Source organism: Opisthorchis viverrini (genome assembly GCF_000715545.1).
Source record: "Opisthorchis viverrini unplaced genomic scaffold opera_v5_12, whole genome shotgun sequence".
NCBI lineage: Eukaryota > Metazoa > Platyhelminthes > Trematoda > Opisthorchiida > Opisthorchiidae > Opisthorchis > Opisthorchis viverrini.
Window position 1 is genome coordinate 1,332,179 of NW_008751668.1, and position 9,292 is coordinate 1,341,470.

Genomic DNA, 9,292 nt, shown 5'->3' on the forward strand with positions numbered 1-9,292 from the left:
TACAGCAAGAGGCATTCTTATTAGAATGCCTTTTATTTGGACAATACATTTAGCTGGATATCTGTGCCAAACAAGTTGTTTGGTTTGTTTTCTAAAAAGATCACTAAACTCCCCAAGGTTGAGCCACCGGTCTGGATGCCGTCATTGACTCGTTTTCATCCGTTAGTGATTACACAGAGCACTTGGAACCAGATCTCCAAGCTCATCCAAAAAAATCATGCGATAGTTCATAACATACAAGTGAAAGTGTTACTTTTGATAGTTTATGGAAGCATGTCAAGTTAACCAAATGACGCATAGTTATCAGAACGATCTACGGCGGGTAGTCACTTCTGGTCGGTATTCTGATGACTTTGAACAACAGGCTGATAGAAACTTTACAACAGGAACCGATGTCACTTTGCTATGGAAAGCAAACATCCGGATTTCTTGTTTTTCTCCAGGTCGGTTTTTGAAGTTGCACCAATGCCACCAAAATGCATCAGGAGGAGACTTTAGTTGTCTATATGCGTTGATCCCACATCTGTTTGCCTAGATTGGAAAGGATTTTAAATTCAGTCATATGGGTTACGACGAACTATTCTAGTTTCTGGTGGTCCACTGTATCAATGATTCAGATGCTTTTTCACAATAATTATGAATGATATTGCATATTTTCTGTTTAAACTTACTAATAAATATTTTTTGACAAGTGAGCTTGAGTTATCTTAGTGGTTATGGCGCATAACTACTGGCCGGAGAGCTCGTGGTTTGAACCCAACCCCGATATCTCGATCTCTTGTGTCCATGTATGAGCAGCCTGACAATATCTCAATTCTACTGCCTGTTTTGAATGGCTAGAGAGCCGTGAAACAAAATGGTGTCACGATCAAACGAACGTATGTTATTTTCCATACTGATAACGCGCATATAATATTGCCCACTTGTTTTCAATAATTCATTAAAGAATACCACAGCCATCTCGAAATATCTGTGGTGTCCCCTGTAGTGGAATCAATGACTCGCAAACTAAAGTTGCGTATAAATTACACGCTAGTGGAATTTTGAGGTGAATGAATGTGAAACTGACTAGGTTCTTAAGCACCAACTGATGTTACTGTTTTTGCAAGTATTATTCCCCATGTTAACTTTACTAATTTCTTTGCTAATTTCTTTTTTAATTTCCTCCTTAAGCGCTTCAATAAACCGCAGTCCCCGTGACCATTCCTTCGTAAACAGTATATTCATCTCCAGAGCAAACCGAGCAACATTCGCGAAATATCAAGTTTGTTTTTAACGAGCAACGCAGGTGAATCCGACCGGAGTCGCTTTTTTATCAAATTCTGCAACGAAATATTTTCGGGCAGTTTCGGTATTCTGTTCCAGAAGAGGTTGGTTTCCTTGGGGAAAATAATACACCTACGCAAATAATAAGGTGACATATAAGAGGATTATCGCACGTAAAAATAGGCGTAAATGTCAGCTATCTTATGCTTTCGCTGTGTCTGCTAGTGTGTCTACTGTCACACTCCTGCCATCACGCAATGCGCATTCATAACGCGTACCAGAATTCAGGTTCCAAATTTTGTTACTTTGTTGCCTAAGGTTTGAATAGCTGAAGCAAGCACGTGTTTCTTTTACATCGCACCGCATGCACCTGTTCAAAGATGAAAGAAATGGGAGTCGTCAGAATTTTTCTTGTGAGCATTTTCCAAGAAGTGGTAGGTGCTGTAGTTTTTAAACATCTTAGCAACGAGACTTGTCTGACAAAGTTTGACCAGTTGAAACAGTCCAAAGGAAGTGCAGACCAATTATCATGATACCTGCTGAGCTTTAAACAGACCATGTTCAATCCAAATGAGTAGAGGTGATTTGGAATGGTACATTTCTTTGGGACGGGTAAAGAAGAGTAGCAAGTCAAATTTGGTTGACAAGCGTTTGTCTTGTCTTCGAATTGGCACCATTAAAATAGTTTACTTTGTCCTGGTTCTCAGTTTCTAACTACTGAAGCGACGAGGTTCAGAAACCATGATTCTTATGTAGCAGTTTCATAAAATATGAAGCTTTGGTGGTCCTCATGCGCGGTGCTGACCAGACAACAAAACCCAGTTGCCGACAAATTTTGTAATGTAAATCATGCGAAAAAATGACGGGTTGTTATTCTTAAGCGCAGGCTATTTAAAATTCTGCCTTAAAATTAGTAGGCTAGCTCAGCATGTTTACGACAAATTCCCTGGGAAGGTTTGTTAGATCTGCACCGATGATAGTTCGGGATAGGGGCAAAGGATTATTCCAAGGTCTTTTGGCCTTTACTGTTGACTCGGGTAGAAAACAGACAGTTTCGTGGAAAAGTTGAGATATACATGGAGCGACTTAAACCTAAAATTACCGAAAACTCTGTGCCAACTGAGAGCAAAACCTCAAACATGTGAATACGACCCTGATGGAGTGCATGTGTCCAACATGAACAACAAAAATAACTATTGCATTGGCCCTTTGTGCTTGATCCTAGTTTGCTTCAGAATATTGTTAGTCTGTTCTTGACAAATGATATCTGCGAAAAGTGGAACGCCGTCTCTGCCGTTTTCTACTAGGATGCAGACACAGCGGCCACGTGCAATTGTCGTCAAAAAAGAGCACTAATGGATGAACTTGCCAGAGTTGAAACATCACAAAGGGTTATGAGAATATCAAAAAATCCTTAACTATTCAACATTTGCACAAAATGCAGTCGCACACACAGAAAATGTGGAAGTATCTCCAAAGACACCCGAGTTATATGTTTTCGCTCAATTGGGGTCACAAGATTCCAGCCTAAGCAGTTGAGTGAAAAACTCACCGTTCAAGGATTTTCTACTCGGACCACACTGCATTCTTTTGTGAATATCGATAGGCTGTTAAACGTTCCACCAAGTTTGGGAGCTTGGCAGATGAAATCCAAGAAGTCTGTGGTCAGTCGTAGAGGTCTATTATGGAAAATATCGGTTTCGCCCAGCTCCAGGGGTAGTGCTCTCGTGTCACAGTAATTGCTGACTTCTTGAGATTAATTTTGCCTGTTCAACATTTCCCGCAAATTTTTCGCATTGGCTAAACTTTTTTCGTAAAAATACCTAGGTATATGGAATGAAAACACATAAGGACGTATCTATTTTGGTATCAAGTGATTTAGGTGACTTTATGTCTGAAGGAATTCGCAAATGCAGCAAATATTTCAATGCACCAGAGTACTGCCATTCCCATAACCCGATTGACAAGCTCTTGCTAGCATTTGCTAGGTATCGTGGTTCATGGGCACCAAATGTGAACAAAATAATCCTTCATCTTCCCTATCAGAAGCGTCTTTAGGGGAACACGATCGATGCAGAAGTAGCAGTATAACGTCGACCGTCAATAAGGTTTTGCACAAACATTTATCATTCCAGGAGGAAACTGAACCGGGGATAAGAAGTGCGGAGGAAATTGCAATTTTTCCTAATATTCTGAGACCTAGCTGTAATTTAGCAACATTGTGTGCTACGGATGACATGTTTGCTTTTTATTTTACCCCAGTTTTTTTCTTCAGAGTCATTCAAAAGTATACTGCTCACAATCGGAAAACTGTGCCTCAAATCTATAGTCTTTGAAGTTCACCAAATTGTACAACATATGATTCAATAGATAACTCCATCTCAAGTCGCATCCCGTGCTGTCTCGAGGTCACCTCATGCTACTTTGCTATTTGAGATTTCGCTACAGCAGGACACTTAAAACCTGGTATAAAGCATTCCTTGGCATGCCATGCTACTTTGCTATTTGAGACACTCAAAACCTGGTATAAAGCATTCCTTGGCATGGAACCAACACTTGTTGGTTTTGGGTTCCTCATACCTGAGCATGCACCGCTGTTTACATCAAGTCAGATTTGCCTGAGGGCCTGATTCACACATCCATCATTTCGAATTTTGCAATTCTGAGTACTTTTGTTTGCGTAGACGTAATACACTACTCAAAGGTTGATGAAAGCTTCTGGAAAGCCTACGACCGGTTTTGCTCTTCTTGAGGCTCATCCGGATAAGCACAGTTTCCGAGTTTCCATATGTTACACCTGAACCCAAAATTGCACGAATTCAGCGAAATACAACCATTTGAATACCAATCTGATTTTGGCTGGGGATTCTCTCGTGGTTCAGCTCAATCTCTCGTCTATGATGTTTTCAAGCAACTGAATAAGATGCATCAAACCACATCGCATTTCCGATGACAGGATATTCGATATATCGCGACACATTGTAAAGATCAATACACTACTCATAAGGTTACCGAAAACTCTTTGACAGCCCATGACCGGCTTTGATCTCCTCGAGGCTCATCGTTAACGAGAGATTCAGATGTGTTCCAGGTGAGTCCCCGCCAAAAGTAAACTGGTATGCAAATGATTGCATTGTGCTTCTTTTGCTTGTCTTGGTCAGAATTTGCTTATTGACGTCACATCTATGGTGGCTCTAATTGTCACACAATCGTAATCCACACTTCTCAGGGGTAGCGCTATGACCCCTGCAGAATTACTAAAAGTCCCTGTTTGGTCCGGAAAGATTGGCGTGTAAATTTTGCTCAGTGATATCAAACAAAATGTTATCCAAGACAGTGCTTCATATGCTTTAAACTTTGTTTTATTTGTCGCAAAATACTACTTGCAATCCGCTCGTACACGAACAGACAACAACTATTAGGTGGAAGGCCGAGAGTTCGACTCTCTCTCTGTTGACTCGCGAGATGCGCATTGCTGACGAATCCCGTTAGAGATGATACAGGTACACAATACTTCTCTGCTCTTTTCGTATTGGCTGACTTTACCTACAGGAGGAAGGTTCAACAGAAACGTGCACACCAAATGCTATGCAGGAGTTGTGTTACCGGACAAAATTGATCATACCTGCAGTAGTGATAATAGCCCGTCAGGTAACTCAAAACTCAGAAAAAATGAAGAGCGGAAGAGACCAAGCACGGTGCGCCTGAGAAAGTGATGTTTTGCTTACTAAGGCTGCCTGAAACGCACAGAAAAAACGATGCCGGCCTTTTTGAACGCGTCTGATCTAATGGTGAAGCAGTACCTTAAACATGTGTCCTGCTAAAGAATATGATACCCGGTCGATCACTAGGACACAGTCTAAGTATGTTCAACCCTACTTATCATTCGTTGGCCAAATGGCCACACGGCATGTACCAATCAGGATGAAATCCTCAGTACATAGCTTTTACGATATTTTCGTTTTCTCTTAAATGCAAAACCTACTGGATGGTGAAAACATGTTTCCCGTTGAATTGGTTTCATGTTCGCAAGAAGACCGACTAGAGAAAGCAATAAATGCGTTGACAACTTGGTTGAATTCGAGGACGTAGACATCAGCAACAGCGCCACGGAACTTGAAAAAATATTGATTTCCGCCAAAAGTCCAGTAAACCTTCGACAGCGAAATACATTAGCAGGAGTGTGATACCAAAGAGGTACCTGACAAGCTTTCTTTGTACAGGCCGCTTTACAAGTGGTAGTTACATCAAGGAAAAAGTTAAACTTGACTGTCACCATAAATGAGTTGTTTCTGATATCAGTTCCATACTTGTCTTGTAGCATTCTACTCAGTTCAGCGTGGTGCCCAGTATACTGGGAAGTTGAACAAAAATGTATACAACTCACTTGCCCCTTGAAAACGGATTCTGTTGCAGCGGTGGTCACAAGCGAGCTAAAGAACAGTAGTAATATCACCATTCTGCGCTGAGCTTTTGTTTCTAGCCCTATTACCAGATTTTAGTGTGAAGGAGAGCTTCAGAAAGCCTTCTGAATATTCTGAATACTGGTGTCAAGCACCGCATGTTGCTCGTATAACTAAAAATCCGTAGGATAAAATGCGCAAATTTTAGGAAGTTTAAACTTCACGCTTACACGATTCTCATTTGAAGAGTTTTACGGTCATTTATTCTGGTGGGTTCACGCCCAAAGAACGAGTACTGGATTCGGTTTTCGCCTTTATTAGAGGCGTCATGTAAACCGATAAAATCACTCAAGTATCAGCAGTATAGCCTGCGCAGAGGTGGTAATTCGGATACTCGTGGTGTGGGCTAGTGGAGTAGTGGTACCATTATTGCATTTCATCTCTGAAGTCCGGGATTCGGACCCAATAGCTAGGGAAAGGGATTTCTGATGAGCTCTAAAAGGAGCGAAGTTCGTCCCTGGTGCTTTCTCCCTTTGTAGTGGACTCACTAGAATAAACGCGCCAGAATCGAAAATAATGTGAACGTGTAGTGAGATGTGAATCGATCAACAGTCCTCATTCTCCGTGTCTCCACTTGCAACAATTACACAGTTGGATCTTGAGATCCCCAATAGTGTCAGGCGGATAAAAGCCTTGAATATTACAAAGGTTGGTGTACGACGGACTAACATTGAGGCAGGCTGATCGCAAGCCGCGATAATCCAAAATAAAATAGCGATAAGTATGTTCTTTTTTTCAACACGAACTCAAATATGCCTTCCAGTTTTATTGCGCGGGTACCCACAACAAAATCCCTCTCTTGTTTACTTATCAGTCCTCCTTTCCTGACTCATGAATAATTGATAAACACCAGAGAACAACATTTTCAAAAACGAGAATGTTAGGTAACGTGAGTGATCGCTTGTTTCTCAAACAGTAATATCGTTCTTCCTGCATATTCTAAGATCACTTGTGAAGTCCGAAGTCAAGAAAAAATGACGTGCTGGTGTCACGGTGATGCGAGTAGTATGTTTTCTCGTGAATCCGCTTTGCGCCTCTTGAAAAGTGAGATCAATTACGGAACTTGTGGAGTCTCATTTGCTTGGATTTGAGCAACAGTCAGTGAACATCCAGGAAAGTTCAGGAAGACGCGTTCAAGAAAATAGGTATTCGGTTTTGTAAACAAGATGCATATGAGTGTTTTGCTTCCCTGTCCAATAGTCTGTAATTGCTCACTTTCTAGTAAATGACTCCGCAGCGAAGGCCTTCTTCCTTTCACTGGTAATGATTATCGATTTCGAAGCATTTGAAAGCTTATTTGTACTGCAAATAATACAGAAATATCTTTTGGATAAAATACATTCTTACTATTCAGCGGAATCGGTTCTGCGTTATCCACTCCCTGTCACATGCATTCGTAATCGATTTGGAAAATTGTCCTCCTAGAAACGAACGTTCACATACACGTAGGATAAACAAATGTCTTCATTTGCTGGCAAGACAATCGTATCTCCTTAGCGTACTAGTCCGCAACACACATTTGGTCGGACAAGACCGGTTCATGAATGCATGATTTCGGAAAGCTGATGATTCATTATTTAAGGTGCAGGAAATTCAATCAAGTCTTTGGTCATTTTCCACCCCACTGCTTGGTCGGAGAAAGCTCTGTTGTAAACTTGAACAACACAAAGCGCCTATTTGGAGAATTCTAGATAAAAAAAGGCTTTTGTGTTATCGAGGTATGGTTCACTCTACCAAAAATCTCTAACCAAAGTACACGACACATTTTCATGAAGGAAGCTACTCACAAGGTTGCTGAAAACTCTCCGACAGCCCACGACCGGTTTCGCCCTTCTTGGGGCTCATCAGGTCGGCTCAGTCCCCGAGTTTCCGTCAACCTCATGTTCCACTTGAACCCAAATTGGACTGTTTTCGAGAAATGCACTCATTTGCAAATCAATTTGGTCTTCACGGGAGACTCAATTAAATCTCTCGTTTATGATGTCTTCCAGCTGAATGTGCTGCACACAGGCCGCCTCATGATTCATGTAGAATACCATAAACGAGAGATTCGGTTGAGTCTCTCGTGAAAACCAAATTGATTTGCAAATGAGTGTATTTTTCGAAATACACGACACATTCCTTGTAGACGGATTCCAAAAAGGGACGAAACTCAGCCAAGTCATCTTTGGCATTTCCTTCTGCTGATTAGAGTAAAAAACAACCCCTGCATCATTTGGCGGTACATGAATTCACACATCAAACATGGCAATTTTGTGCGATAAGCAAGACTTTACGGGATTGGCTTCGTGCAACTGTTTTGCTTCATTAATCCTCGTAGTTTTATGTCTGTTCTGGTTTTAAAATGATAGTTCAGCATGACTGTGTGGTGACGTTACAGTTTGGGAGATACATTTGCTGTGAGTAGTTACTTGGCGTGAAAGACATTGGAAGTCATGTCAACAACGTGATAAACAAACCTTCCATAGAATGGTACTGTAACATGCCGACAGATAATGTTTTGCGCCAAAGCTTCAAAAAACACGTCCATTTATATATAGGAATTCGACAGGGGAATATTTTGTTAAATAGTAATGGAGGATGATTGTATTTTGAAGAGCGCCATTCTTCCTGGTTTGTCAAAAATTCAGTAGCATTTCTACTCTCGGACTCCTGTGGAATGAATGCCACTTGTGGTTTTTGTGGTTACCAGGTAATCTTTGGTGTACACGTGGCGGCGAGCCAGCAGGAATGACGTAACATTTAATTGGGGTCGAATTGAAAGTTCTTTTTCTGGAAAAAAGTTTTGTTCTCACTCAGAGTTGCTAAAAAGAGTCTGCCTAAAAGAAACATTTTTCGTGCAGTATGTTTTTATTTCATCACCCACAAAAAAGTTGTCTGTGATGGTCTTATAAAAATGACGCTGGTTTTCACCCATTCTACAGAAAGTGCCTCCCGTCACGATATAAGTTGTCTTCACACATGTAACGTAGAACTGTTGCATAATAACAGCATTTACGAGCCAGAATCAGATCAATTTCAGCCTCAACATATGGATACCATGTGCTTTATTGAGAATATAACTTGATGTTGCAGGTCCAGATTCACAGCTATACTCCAAACCACCACGCACAGCCATAGGATCCGGGGCGTTTTTGCAAAACATGCTTCCAGTTTTTTTTGGCAACGTGGCCAAAACACGGAAGCAATCGCGGCTGTGAAGTTGTTTGAGGAATGTTGTCTTTAGCGAGTCTATTCAGAAACATTATGTGCCCATTTGAACAAAACAGTGTGGTGCCAGCGCTCTTTTTGAATTTGGCGTAAGCAAACCGTGAAGTAAATGTATGTATATCAGCCACAACGGACTGAATGTGAATATATATATATATAATCATTTATTTTTGAAGAGCATGGTCACAAACATAAAAAGTGGATGCAAGCGATGAATACGAAAGAGTAACAGCAGAATATGGAAGAATAGAGAGAAACATCTCATTCGAAATTATGCCAAGAACAGTTCAAGTCTGATGAGATGAAGCCCAAAGTATGTAAAGATTTTGGTATGGAAACACACGTCTAAAGAC